The sequence below is a fragment of the Cynoglossus semilaevis genome, chromosome W (assembly GCF_000523025.1).
Source record: "Cynoglossus semilaevis isolate Cse_v1.0 chromosome W, Cse_v1.0, whole genome shotgun sequence".
Taxonomy (NCBI): Eukaryota; Metazoa; Chordata; class Actinopteri; order Pleuronectiformes; family Cynoglossidae; genus Cynoglossus; species Cynoglossus semilaevis.
This window is the reverse complement of record NC_024327.1, coordinates 5,111,446-5,125,420: the sequence shown is the minus strand read 5'-3', so window position 1 is coordinate 5,125,420 and position 13,975 is coordinate 5,111,446. Positions and strand designations below refer to the sequence as shown.

The window sequence follows — 13,975 nt, the reverse complement described above, 5'->3', positions numbered from 1 at the left end:
TCTCTCTCTCTTCTGCTTCTGTTCCACAACTAACACGTCCGGCCGGGGACCTCACATCCCCGGAGTCTCTGTTCTCTCCCCCACTAGCACCCTGCCTGACCAACCAGGACCACCACGACCAGGACCAAAGCTCCAACGCCCAAGCCTCGACCAGCCATGGACTTATATTGACCTGTTTTTAGATATTTAGACAATAACTGTGTCTATTGTATGTTCTGTATGTTCACTGTATTGTATTGTTCTGCTCCGGTAACATCCACTGCACTGTCTGTCCGTCCAGGGAGTGGATTTCTCACCTGTGGTTCTCCCTAAGGTTTCTACCGTTTTTTCCTCCCTGTTAAAAGGGTTTTCCTTCGGTAGTTTTTCCTTACCCTTGCTGAGGGTCTAAGGACAGAGGATGTTACCAACCCTGTTAAGCCCCGTGAGACAAAACTGATTTGTAATTGTGGGCTATATAAATAAAAATTTGTTGTTGTTGTTGTTAAACTAGTGATGGAGATGGGATGTCAGATGAGTGGATGGAGGTTTGAAAAGTTAAACCTGGCTAAAGAATTATAGACTGAATATAAAATATGCAGACAGTCTTCTAATCAGTGAAGTATTTCTTGTAAATTCTCTGGACTAAGGAGTAGAATACTCATAGAACACAATCGATGAGATGCATCATCATCATCATTAACAGTCTTTCAGTTCTGCTTCAGTAATGGAACTCAGCCATATCAGAATTCTTCCTCAACTTAGACTTGATGTCATTGTGTAAAAACAGCATGCAACTGTTCATTTACTATAGGAAACATGTGAAGCATGTGAATCAACAGCATCTGTTGATAAATCCATGACAAAATGGCTGCATCTAAACCATGACTCTTTAATGTTGCTGCTGAAATTCCCAGGTGGAAAAATCCTCTTATTTACAGAACAGAAGGTCAGATGAAAAAGGCTGTAATTATCAACAGACGCCTCCAGCCATCTCCTCCAAATTACCATATAAGTTGAAGGAAATGTAGATGAAAAAGCTGCAGCCAGACATGCTGATGCAGACGCTGCACGCTAATGGCTGTGAACAAGCTGCCATTAACATTTGAAGGTGCGACGTAGCCCAGCCTTCAGTGTGGCTGAAGTACAACGCCCACTTCAAACCCAGGGGGACGTCATGCAGAAGCAGAAGTGGTGGCAATGGCTGCCTGTAATTTACGCCTATTGTGTGTGCAAGCATTCAGAGAGCGGATTAGGTAGGAGATGGATGTTCCCAGGTAAACAAGGAGGCTCCTCCATTATCCTCTCAGAGCAGGAGGAAGGAGCAAATGGAAGCAAACAATTGGACTGCTACAGGCTCAGGGCTGTAGATGATGGAAGATGGGGAGGAATCCGCTCAGGATGAAACCTTCTCTTGTGTGAAGATGATGCATTCACTATAGAACCTTTCTAGTATGTTCTTTGGTGTCCTAATGTTTTTGAGTTTTTATTGTCATAACTGAATTGAATCAATTCAACATTGTTGTGATGACAGAATGAATACAAACTTCTGCAGTGAAACTTCTCTATATTTTCCACGTTTCATTCCAAAAGTCTTCACGTTAACGTCTACTCTGAGATGATACTGTTAATACTCCTTTGTGGCCAAAGCATTAAATAAAGAAGCATCACTATGCAATGAGTTTTTCAGCTGATGATAAATTATGATTTGATGCTTATGTCCTAATAGCTCAGTCAAATGGTCAGATATCAGAGTGTGTTATGACATTATAATATCTGTCAATTCTGTTGCTTCAACATTCATTTCAAAAGGAGAATTTTTTTTTATTAAAGTACAAAGCACACACACACGCACACACATACACAGACATGAAGTTCTACCTCATTAGGATCAAACATTAGACCCCAAAACCCTAGTATTTACAACACAAACAACTTGAAGACATAGTTCTTTTCATAGACATAGTTCAGTCCTCAAAAAGCAAAAATACATCAGAAAAAAGGAGCCGTTCCTTCGATCACATCAGCAATGTTTTACTCTCACCAAATCACCCCCTGCCTGTAGCTGCAGTGCATTTAATAAGCTGTTTCATAACAGAAGGATTTACTTGTGAAATATCTGGGACCACAGAACAGAAAAAACATAAACATCATAATTAATGGGGCATAAAAAGAAAAATCAAGAAATAACCCTATATGCTGTAAATGAGCCTTGAAGAACTTTTTTTTTGTTCTTTTTGGTTATTCAATTCACTCCTTCAGTTTGGATTTGATACTAAAGTATTAAAATAATCTTTGGTTTGTGAGAATTTCTCTTATTCGGCACAAAAGGCTTTTTTTTTACAGAAACACAGCCTTGTCTCTGTGTCTGACAACATCCACAGATACTGAACAAACCGACTCCTGCCAAGTCCAGTAAAGTCTAGACCAGGGGTCGAGAACCTTTTCAGCAGAGAGAACCAAAAAAGTCACATATTTTCAAATGTATTTCTGTGAGAGCCATACCATTTTTTTTACTCTGCATTTACACTCGCATTTTTAAACCAGACCAATAACGTTAGAGTATAATACGTTTCTGAAGTATTAAAAATGGTCCAGGGCAAAAAAAATAATGTATGGATTAAAATGTGAAACAGAGTTATAAATATATGGTTCCACTTGCCATACAAAAGAGTTTAATACACATCACGTAAGAAAAACCTTAATTTATCGTATGGTCATTAAATGCAACACCCCTGCTGATTAGAGTCGTGAACCCCGGGGAGCACCAGTCAGGCACTGCTGTCCTTATGGTAGGTGCACATGTTAGGAGGTCCGCCATTAATTTATTTGATTATATTAATTTTATCATTAACTGTACTGTTATTTACTTTTTATTTTCAGCGTCAGACCTGTGTGTGCTCCAAAATGGACTGACTTTGTTTGCTTATGCCAGAAAAAAAGATGACGTACCAAGCTGATGATTTTACCGCAATTATTTAACACAACGCAGAGAGAGTATGTTGCTGCTGCAAATACACAACTTTTTTTTTAAAGATTATTTTACCACTACTGGCGCTTTGGCCCAGAGGCAATGTCTCTGTCATTGGTGTGGAACCCCAGAGTTCACCTCCTGGGCAAGTTCAAATCCCGGTTAGGGCGGTTAATACCTTTCAGTGGACTCACCACCCACAGGAAGGTTTGGGGGGGTTGGTACGGTGCAATGTGATTTGGGCGGCAACTGCTGCCCCCATGACCTGGTAACGGATAAATGGATAAATGGATGGATGGATGGATTTTAACACTATGATTTCTGTAATGTTTTACTTGAATATCAGCAGAATTATTTTTTACTTATTGTGTTAAGAAGTACCAGTTAAGATTTATCTGAGAGCCAGATGTAGTTATCAAAAAAGCCACATCTGGCACGCGAGTGTCATGAAAAAATTATATTCTGTGTTATTATTCACCATTTGACTTGTACTGAAACTTACGTAGTCAGTGAAAAAACACTGAAACAACCAGTGTTAGCCAGTGATGGGAAATCTAGTCATTATTGTTTCTCTGGCTCCTATAAGGCCTTGAAAAGTGTATCCACATACTCCCTGTTTCTGAATTCCTGTTAGGTCAGATACTCTTACAGGTAGTGATTGTACTGAGGCCAACGTGCACTCATACTGTATGCTTGTACACAGACACAAATGTATCCAGCACACTATAAATGTAACATGCACTTGCCTGCACACCGGCACTCTCGTACAGACCATTGCTTGTGTTGCTCTCTGTAAGACCTGCGCCCCGGAGCTTCATTAAAGCTTCGACAACATCTTTTAATAAATTCTCCAATAAACTCTTTAAAAAGAACAACGGTGTTCATCTTCTGTTTTATTCTTTATTCCAAGGTGACTATTGACAAAATTGCCAAAACACGAGCCATAGGTTCCTGACCCCTGGTCTAGACAAACATTCCCCACATTCCTCTGTCAGATTTTATTTCTCTCCATGCAGCTTGTCTTTTTAGAATCAGCTCTTGTCCCCTCATGGGGACAATCTGTGTAATTGAAAGTCATTACAGGAAAATGTCTCAGCATTTGCAAAACCAGAGACAGAGCTAGACATAGCAGTCTTTCAGACTCCACCAACTATGTTCACTTCAGCCAATAATAACAACAGCAGCACATGGAAAGTGACCTATGATCTGTGCTACTAATAAATTTCTCTGTCTTAGTCCCAGTGTTTCAGAAAGAGTTTCATCTCTCAACATTGGATGCTCATATTGTACAGAGTGATGCACCCACATTTTTGTAGTTGGGTTTTCAACACACAGCTGTCAAACAGTTGCCAATGCTTCATCAGAAATCTTGCTCCAATAACTGAAACTTATATTCACGTTCACATTCAAGTGTGTGTTTAATATTTTGGTCGCTGACCTGTCAGTGCGGAGATGGTGGATGGTATGCTGCTCTTGCGACCTCTCTCTGCAGTGATGCTGATGGTGTACATCATTCCAGGTGTCAAACCTGTTAAGGTGTGAGTGTCAGAGCTTCCTGGGACATCTTCCTCTGTCCTATGACCATCAGCTGACACGTGGATGAGTCTGTAGTGGTCAAACTTGGCCAGAGGTTGTTTCCACTCCAGCACAATGGTGGTTTATGTCGCTGTCAGGTCCTTCGGAGCATCCAAGGCTGTGATGAAGAAGAAAGAAGAGAAGTTTGTGTGGAAGTTTGGTTCTGCCAGACATAACACAAGTTATGCATATGAACAATTGCCACAATATGTCAACGTTGGTTTCATCACACTAACATTTGGTCCATGTCACTTGCTTTATTGCAAGCTAAAAGAAAACACCTTTATTAGGAAAATGAGCAATGGCAGCAGAATCAGCACAATACAGAAAAAGTATCTGGCATGAAAAAAGATTCTGGTTCGGAATCAAGATTTAATATGTAACAGAAAATGTCAAAGTCATAATGAATGAATGAAAGAGATTCATGGCAGATGCTGAGCTCAGAGCAAATGTGTCATTCTTTAAAGAAAAAGGAATCAAAGACTGTTAGCTGCACAAACTTGGTCATACTGTTTTCTCTGGGTTTTGCTGCTTGTATTTTTCTGTGCGTAAACCTTTACAAAGTTTAGCTGCAAATAATCTAAACCTGCAACACATTTGAATGTCTTGTATCATATGCTACTTGGAAAAGGACTGTGTGAAGTACGGAAGCCTTTGAGGACACCGCACATTCAGACATGTACCATATACCGTATGTACGTACACAAGTCTAGAGTGCCCTCTAGTGGCTGCCACTGTGAAAATAACAAACATGTGAAATTATATATTTTAATATACAACTTGCACCTGGGTATAAGTCACAAACCCAGCCAAAGAATGAAAAAAAAGTGCGACTTATATTAGTTAGTATATTAGTATATTTTAGTCCATCATTCCAGGCCATGACACAGATCAAACAGCAGATTTTTAAAAAAAATTTGTAATACCAGATCATGTGAAATCATCTCACCGGTCACTGCATTGGTGGTCGTTGGCAGACTCTCCCGCTCATCTTTCAACGCTTTGACTCCCATTCCATATTCTGTCCCCGGTCTGAGTCCTGGACATTGAAAAAAAAACTGCAGGTTCGACTCCACCAGCTGCCAAGTTACCACTGAGGTGCTCTGAGCATGGCACCGTCCCCACACACTCTCCCACACTGCTCCCCAGGCACTGAAAAAAAGCTGCCCACTGTTCACTTTGGTGATATGTTAAATACAGAGGTCACATTTCGTGGTGTGTCACAATGACAAGGAGTTTACTTTCCTTTCCTTTCCTAATGGCTCCACTGCTTGTGACAAAACACACAAAAAAGACTCTCCACGCAACTTAATTGTGTAATAGATTGCGGGGTAATTGTGTTTCATGGTAAGTCCTGGCTAAACTGGATTTGCATTGATGGATCTATAGAGCTCTTGTCTCTGCATATAAACACGTACACCGAGCTGCTCTAAAAAAGTTGGGGCTGGGCTAGAATCAGCACTGGTTCCTTTTTTAGCTGCCACAGAGGTCATCGCACTCATAGGCCTACAGTGTGAAATTACAGCAAACACTCAGGGAGGTCATTATCAATGAAAGCATGACTATGACGGCAATTACTGATAATAACTGTGTGAAAGAAGTGCCGAGCTGTGCCGAGTGTGTGTGTGTGAGTGGATAGAAGAACATGCACTGAATGGACGCAGGGCTTCAAGTCCATGGAACTGGTCTTTGAAAAGAAAAGACTAAACACCTATAATCCACGTTTTTTATCTTTTGACAAAATAGATATACAAGTATTAAAAAGACACATACAAGGTAGTGAAAGTAAAGCCTAGGATGTAGGTGATGGGGGTGGAACACCACTAGCAAGCCACTATGAAATGTTTTTCAGTGCTCAATTTTCATTAGATTCTTTCTAAAATATGTCCTTTTTTAACAACTTACTTTTCAACACCAGGTACATAACAAAAATATTGAATTTAGCAAACAAGGTGGAGAAGCTGCTGTGTTACTGAAGTATGTAGGATATACACTATATTACCAAAAGTATTCGCTCACCTGCCTTGACTCTATGAACTGAAGTGCCATCCCATTCCTAACCCAGAGTTCAATATGATGTCGGTCCACCTTTTGCAGCTATTACAGCTTCAACTCTTCTGGGAAGACTGTCCATAAGGTTGAGGAGAGTGTTTATAGGAATTTTTGACCATTCTTCCAAAAGCGCATTGGTGAGGTCACACACTGATGTTGGTCAAGAAGGCCTGGCTCTCAGTCTCCGCTCTAATTCATCCCAAAGGTGTTCTATCGGGTTCAGGTCAGGACTCTGTGCAGGCCAGTCAAGTTCAGTACACCAGACTCTGTCATCCATGTCTTTAGGGACCTTGCTTTGTGCACTGGTACACAGTCATGTTGGAAGAGGAAGGGGCCCACTCCAAACTGTTCCCACAAGGTTGGGAGCATGGAATTGTCCAAAATGTTTTGGTATCCTGAAGCATTCAAAGTTCCTTTCACTGGAACTAAGGGGCCAAGCCCAGCTCTTGAAAAACAACCCCACACCATAATTCCTCCTCCACCAAATTTCACAGTCGGCACAATGCAGTCTGAAATGTACCGTTCTCCTGGCAACCTCCAAACCCTGACTCGTCCATCAGATTGCCAGATGGAAAAGCGTGATTCATCACTCCAGAGAACCACTGCTCTAGAGGCCAGTGGCGACGTGCTTTACACCATTGCATCTGACGCTTTGCATTGCACTTGGTGATGTGTGGCTTGGCTGCAGCTGCTCGGCCATGGAAACCCATTCCATGAAGCTCTCTGCGTACTGTACTTGGGCTAATCTGAAGGTCACATGAAGTTTGTAGCGCTGTAGCAATTGACTGTGCAGAAAGTCGGCGACCTCTTTGCACTTTATACACCTGTGGCCAGGCCAAGGGATTAGGACAAGTGATTCTGATCATTTGAATGGGTAAGTGAATACTTTTGGTAATATAGTGTAGCTGAAATGTAAAATGCTGAAGTGGTCTTTGGTTGAATTTCCTAGTGGGACAGTACCTGTGATCCTGGCCTGTGTGGTGTCCTTTGGACCAGGACCGAAAAGCAGTTCACCATGTTCTTCTCCAGACAGCGGTCCAGACTTGATACGATAGTTGTCCACGTGAGCTTGACTGTTCCTCCACTCCAGAGTGATGCTTTCATCTGTCATATCCACTGTCTGCAGATTCCTGGGGGCATCCAGGTCTAAAACACACACACACAGATGGATTTAGGCTCATTTTCAAGACTGGCAAGCGTAACATATTTATTGTTGTGGCAGAAAATGAGCTGTTACTAGCCATTACATGCCTGTAATTCAATGCTAGTTATATATCCCATCCACACATTCTAACGACCCCTGATTAACAATTATTAATTTTTTCTGCGTTTTCTTCTTTTGCCAATTGTTTGGGTTAATGAGGTCACAGTGGTTTTCTAATATCTAAAAAAAAGCAAAAAGTAAAGAAACATTGCTTTTAAAGCAACGTGTTCAAGTCTACACTTGAACACGTATGTAACAGGATGTCACCCCTTATAAACAGACTGCCGTAGGTGAAGTACTGTATGTGTGGTCCTGAGCTGCAGAGCTCAGCACGTCTGCAGACTCTAATAAACTCAGGTGCCATTATCTAAGTACAAGCTCTATTTGAGTTTGGGTTTTTCTTTCATATATTTACTTGACTAAAAATGAATAACCATGATCATCATCTTCTCACCTGTGAGGAAGGATTTGTAAACAGGAATACTGCTCCTTTCTCCCATCTGTCCAGTCAGAGACACCTTATATTGAGTGCCAGGCACCAGACCTCCCAGGTGATACTGGGTGTCAGTTGAAGACAGGTCCACCACACTGCGATCAGATGGGTCTGAGCTGGGACCGTAGGAAACGCTGACCCTGTCCACATGGGCCACAGGCTTGAACCAGGTCACCAGAGCTGTTGTGTCTGTCACATCTCGTACGTCCACTTGGCCTGGGGCGTCAATCTCTGCAGGAAATCAGGATCAGTTTAAGGTTGTTTCGTATCATCTACACGTCTACATGTGGTTTTAGGTAATCTGAAAATCAGTCACGGTGGGATTCACATCATATCGAGGCCAGGAACACTGAACATTGGTCCAAGCTGTTCTACTGTGGTGTAGATAGTAAGAGTCCTGAGCTTGAAGGTAGAAGTGAAGGGTTTGATTCTGAATGTGGTCTGCACTTACATAGAAGAAAAGGGTGCAGTCAGGGTGGAGTGGATGGAGAGTGTCAAGAGTGAAGAAGAATATCAGCAAAGTTAAAAGTTCAGGTTTATAAGACAGTAGTGAGACCTGCTATGATATCTGGTTTAGAGACAGTGGTTCAGTCAAATAGACAAAAGGCAGAGTTGGAGAAGAGATGAAGAGATGAAGAGACTGAAAAAACCTTTAATTTGAAACCCCATGGTTAGAAACAATCTCTGTTTTTGTTGCATTTGTTTAAACTATTTTCTTCCTCAGTGATTGGCCACTACTGGTCAGAATGTTCAGAATAACATTATAAATCTCTTAATGATTTTGATGCTGAGAAGCTCTGCTTCCGTCTGTCGGCATGTTTTATAGCAGATTTATAAATTCAGCCATCTCAGCAAAGCAGGTAGTGAAACAATCTGACAGCCTTCTTGCATTTATAAGCTTATTATTTATAGATCAAATCTCTGCTGCACTCCTGTGATAGGTGTCTTTTCAGCTGCACTGGAATTGATTTGTCACACACAGCAACTTTAGGAAAGTCAACGCTCCTGTGCAGCACTGATAAAAACAAAAACAAAAACAGAAACTGTGTTGAGCTCATCATACAACTGTCTTCTGGGACACGCACATGCACACACTCTCCACTCTCCTGGGAGCCAGGTGGTCCTCAGAGAGCCCGACTGCTCCACTGCCTGTAGCGACCACGCATTGTAGGTCAGGCTGTATGGAGGCGGTGGAGAGCTGGGAGGAGTCCTCTTCACACAATTAGCTCTTCACCATGCTAATCTCAGAGAACATGCCACTGGCTGGTGTGACGATGAAAATAAGAAGATCAACATAGAGGAGAGTGTGTGAGGCATGTAAGAGTGGAGAGGGTGGCTATATTCTCTGTTGTTGGATATGTGGGTGTTCACTGCAAACTCAGAATTGTTCGGAATAAACTCTGTGCACCAAACTGTTGCGCTCAGTGAGTCTTGCTTTTGGGTCCAGTGCTCCATCCTAGCTGCTCAGACGGAGCATACATAACAGAACGCTCTGGCCACAATGGACCCAGCGAACACTGAGCAGTTGGAGCATGAGGCTCAAGCACTGCACTACCAAGGGGCTATCCTGGGGAGACACGATACGCTGATTAGGGAGATGATGGACTCTTTAAATCAGTTACGAGTTTTGGGTGCGCAAGATGCGGGGGCTCCAACACCAACCCTGCACCCAGGTTCTGAATTATTCACTCATTCACTCATGAGAGCCACACATGCCGATACGGAAAAGATACTCAGGGGATCTTGGTACATGTGGCAGATTTTTGGTGCAGTGCTCCCTCGTTTTTCACCAGCAGCCAAACACCTACCCTACAGAGTGGCGTATCTCATCAGCCTTCTTTCAGGGAGAGCCGCCAACTGGGCCGTGGCACCATGGGAGAGAGACTCTCCCATCTGTGAGTCCTACTCTCAGTTCACGAGTGAAATGAGAAAGGTGTGCCAAACGACTGATGGCTCTGCGTCAGGGTTCCGCTTCAGTGGAGGAGTTTTCAGTGGATTTTCGGATACTCGCTGTGGAAAGGGTGGTCCTTTGGCCCAGAGGCAATGTCTCTGTCATTGGTGTGGAACCCCAGGGTTCACCTCCTGGGCAAGTTCAAATCCCGGTTAGGTTGGTACCTTCCAGTGGACTCACCACCCGCAGGAAGGTTTAGGTGCTGCCCCCGCAACCCGGTAACGGATAAGCGGATGAAAATGGATGCTGTGGAAAGTGGGTGGGATGACTTGGCACTGCAGGGCGTCTTTATACAGGGTCTCAACGAAAACATAAAGAACGAATTAACAGTTAATTTCATTGGCTATTTGTTTGGACAACTGTATTCGAGAGCGGAGCGAGAGGAGGAATTTGTCAGGACTTGCGGGAACTTCCGTTCCACCAGCCTCTTTCTCTGATCCCTTGCACATGGTCACTCCGGTTCCGCCTAACCCTTTTCCTTTTTCCCCAGAGGAGCTCATGCAGGTGGATTGGACTCGTATTACTCCACTGGAGCGGAGGTGCCGGGCGACAGAGGACTGCTGCTATTAATGTGGCCAGGCGGGACATATGGTGTGAAACTATCCAGAGAGGCCAAAAGACCAGGCTCACCCATAGAGAGGCGAATACTGGTGAGCCATACCTCTTGTAACGATTTTTTTCCTCGCATTTTATTTCATGGTTCTCTGTTGTGGGGGAGGGAGTGTTTTCCTGTGTCAGTGTTCATTGATTCAGGGGCAGATGGGAACTTCGTGGATTCTGCACTGGTGCAGCAGGCGGACATCCCTATAGAGCCACTCGCTTCGCCTCTGGCCGTGTACGCCTTGGATGGCTGTCAGTTGTCCACGCTCACACATCGAACCAGGTCCATAAGCCTTCATCTCTCAGGTAACCACAGGGAAGTGACTCAGTTCATGGTTATATCCTCACCTCATGCTCCCATTGTTCTCGGGAGACCGTGGCTCCAGACACATAATTCCCATATCGACTGGGTTACGGGTGCGGTGAAGAGTTGGAGTGCGCATCGCCACTCTTTTTGTTTGCAGTCTGCTCTCTCTCCTGCGTCTTCCTCCCGATTTAACCAGTGTACCTTGTCAATACCACAACCTTTTTCAGGTATTTTCTAAGGAGAGAACTTCCTCTCTTCCTACGCATCGGCCTTATGATTGTGCTATAGACCTCTTCCCTGGTGCGTCGTTACAGTTGAGCCGATTGTATAACCTGTCTCACATGGAGAGAGAGGCGATGGAGCAGTATATTTGGGAGTTGTTGGCCGCGGGGCTCATTCGTCCGTCGTCTTCACCTCTTGGGGCTGGGTTCTTCTTTGTTGCTAAAAAAGACAAGACGTTGCGGCCGTGTATCGATTATAGAGGGCTTAATGAGATCACTGTGAAAAATAAATTATTTGTCAAGGCTGAGAAGTGTGAATTTCACGTTGGCTCTGTTTCATTTTCAGGATTTATTGTGGAGAAGGGGCAAGTGAAGCCAGATCCTTTCAAGGTACGGGCGGTGGTCGAGTGGCCGGTTCCAAAGACCCGCAAACAGCAACAGTGGTTTTTAGGATTTGCTAACTTTATAGACGATTTATCAGAAACTACAGTCAGATTGCTACCCCGCTAACTCGATTAACCTCCACGAAAGTCGCTTACCTGTGGTCATCTGAGGTAGAGCAAGTGTTTCAACTACTGAAAGACAAATTTACGTTGGCTCCGGTGTTAGCTCACCCAGACCCGGCACGCCAGTTTGTTGTGGAGGTAGATGTGTCAGACACCAGGGTGGGAGCCGTGCGGTCCCAAAGGGGCGAGGGGGATCAGAAAATGCACCCCTGTGCATTTTTTCCAGGAGGCTAAACCCTCCCCAAAGAAACTATGATGTTGGAAACCAGGAACTGTTAGCAGTCGTGGAGGCACTGGCTGGAGGGGGTGGATCATTTGGACTGATCACAAGAATCTGGCCTACCTCAGTTCAGCCAAAAGACTAAACCCCTGGTTTAGGGATGGGTGGGCCTGTAAGGGGAGAGGGTGGCAGTTTTTAGTGGATTAGGAGGGTTATGGACCTGAAGAACGATCATGGGTTTTGAGGGCAAACATTTTAGATCCCACTCTCATCAGAGACTAGGGTTCCAGGAGGCACCCGTTGGGGGGGGGGGGGGGGGGTGTACTGTGAGGCATGTGAGAGTGGAGAGGGTGGCTATATTCTCTGTTGTTGGATATGTGGGTGTGTGCATGGGTGGGCATCAACCTGCATTGTTTCCTTTTTAGGTTTCTTGGATGGGCGTCTCACACCTACCGTTTGATTGGCTCATCAGTGACCAGAGGTATATAAAGCTTCATCATAGAACCAGTGCCAGAGCGTTGCCCAGGTTAAATTACCAGGTTTGGTCTATTTCCCCAGGTGTTTGTTCTCTCTCAACGATCCCTATTTGTTTTGTGGATTTTTTGTCCAGGAGTTTTGGAGCACGTTGCCACGGAGGGTGAAGAGTTGACACACCGGGACTTGTCGGGATTTTCTCACTCACTGCCACGTGCCCACCCCTGGGGTAGACTGAACAGTCCAAATCATACAAAATGACAGTCTGGGTGGTGTTTGGTTCTAACAGTTGATCTTTGGATGGGAGTGTTTTTAGTCTGGAGTTTAGTAAAGCCTGCTCATGGCGTTTGGCAAGGTTTCTATGAGAAGAAAGTGACTTACATCTGCTAGAAGAGGCAGTAGAGGGTACACTGTGGCTTGGCCTACACATTTTCCACTCAGTTATTTCCTCCGCTTCTTGCCTTTGCAGAGTAGGAGGGATTACTGAATGTACGTAGTCTGAGGTTCTGGTAGGGTCTATATCTAGTTTCTAGGAGATCAAAATGTTTATAATGATGAAGGGTTTGTGGTAGAGGCTCAAGGCCTTAACCACCCTCTGAAATACCGAAGCTGAATTAGCACAAAGAGGGACTGTGAAGGACACTTAATGTTTTTCTAAAGATGAGGTTCCAAACATCGAAGAGAATGTTCAACGGCTTCCACTGAACCTCCACTGAGGTCTCCCTAACCGACTTGAACTTGAGTCCTTCAGGCTCAGGTAGATCTACATAAAGAATGGAAGACCCTCTCAAACTCTGCATATCATTAAAATTTAATGTCAACTGTCTCTTCACTGGATTGACATACGTGTGGCCACTTTGGCACTGACGGGAAAGCTTCTTTTGTTGCTAAGAATGGTGTACACGTTGATGAGATACTCAATGCCAGGTTCCAGCTCCCTGATAGTGGCCAGCTTCTGATCTCCAGGCACTCTCATGTCCAACTCCAAACCTCCTGCTGCTGTGGGTACGTAGGTGATCAGGTACTCTGTAACACGCATCTCATTTTCCTAGGACAGGTCTACTGTCTCAGGAGTGATCTCCACCACTTTAAGGTCCTTGGCTGGAGAGACTGTGGAGAAACACGGACAGTCAGCGAAAAAGCCAAGGTTTAAAAACGACATTATGAATGATTGCAGTATTGCAGTGAAACAATACCAAATTCAGTTTATTAGTCTCTACTTGCCATGTTCTAAAGATACCTTTGCCTTTCTTACAATATTTTGCTAAAGATTATCTCGTTTAAAATCTCCTGTCCAACACTGACGTCTAGTCAGAGTCTAGTTCAAAGTTCAACTTTTACCTGTATAGAAGCCAATGTTTAGTGCTGCGGGTTCATTTCTACCCTGTTTAATGTGTGCATTTATTTTGCTCAACTGTTTTTTTG

General features: G+C 43.8%; 1 pseudogene; it reads right to left on the bottom strand.

Moving 5' to 3' along the window:
* The window catches only part of LOC103397015 (tenascin-like), a 29,427-nt pseudogene extending 15,650 nt beyond the window's left edge, over positions 1 to 13,777 (bottom strand).
* Between the last annotated feature and the right edge of the window lie 198 nt (positions 13,778 to 13,975).